Source organism: Marmota flaviventris, chromosome 16 (assembly GCF_047511675.1).
Source record: "Marmota flaviventris isolate mMarFla1 chromosome 16, mMarFla1.hap1, whole genome shotgun sequence".
In the NCBI taxonomy this organism is placed as follows: domain Eukaryota; kingdom Metazoa; phylum Chordata; class Mammalia; order Rodentia; family Sciuridae; genus Marmota; species Marmota flaviventris.
In genome coordinates, this window is record NC_092513.1 from 76,828,766 (window position 1) to 76,829,595 (window position 830).

Here is an 830-nt window from a genome sequence, read left to right on the forward strand (position 1 = left end):
AATTACTGAATCTATGATATTGAAATGGAGGAAACATCAGAAAAAAAGGTAATTCTAAAAGATGATTATCAAAATGATTAATGAATTAAAAGGTGTATAGAACAAACTAAGAGAGAAAATATAGAATATGAAAAGACATTTCAATGAAGAGATAGTAACCTTGAAAAAGAAGCAAGCAGAAATCCTGGAAATGAAAAACTCAATTAATCAGAAAACTCAGTGGAGAGTCTCAACAATAGAATAGATCAAGCAGAAGAAATATTATCAGGATCTTAAGATAAAGTACATGAATTAGAACACTCAGCAGATTTTTTTCCACGTCAGACAGGTAATGTGCCGATGTCGTAACAAGGTTTAGAGGAGGCACATCTCCCACCATAGTGTGAACACCCTGTCATCATGCTTATGAATTAAAGGGTCTCAACAGAAATTTTAAAAAATTTAAAACTAGGAACAGGATACACAGGAGTTCTGGGACGACATTATAAGGTTGCATGAAGAATCACAGGTCTTGAGGAAGGAAAGGAGATACTGAGTAATGACACAGAAAGCTTATTCCGTTAAATAATAGCAGGAAATTCCCCTCATCTTGAGGAAGAGATGGTCATACAGGTAATGAAGGCGTTGAGATGTCCATACAGAGGGCACCAGAAAACAACATATTATGGTTAAAATGCCACAACTTCAGAGCAAAGACAGAATTTTAAAAGCTGCATGAGACAAGAACTGAGTTGACTTACAAGGCAAACCCATCAGAACAGCAGATTTCTTAGCAGATCCTTGAAAGCCAGGAGGGTTAGGGAGGATGCAGAGAAGAACTGTCAAGCCAG

The 830-nt window shown here is 36.6% G+C and overlaps 1 non-coding gene across 1 annotated transcript; it reads right to left on the reverse strand.

Annotated features, from left to right (window-relative positions):
* Positions 1–318: 318 nt before the first annotated feature.
* LOC114107947 (small nucleolar RNA U13) lies at positions 319–419 on the reverse strand. The gene has a single exon (XR_003585388.1). It is a non-coding gene; the product is annotated as a small nucleolar RNA U13 (small nucleolar RNA).
* Between the last annotated feature and the right edge of the window lie 411 nt (positions 420–830).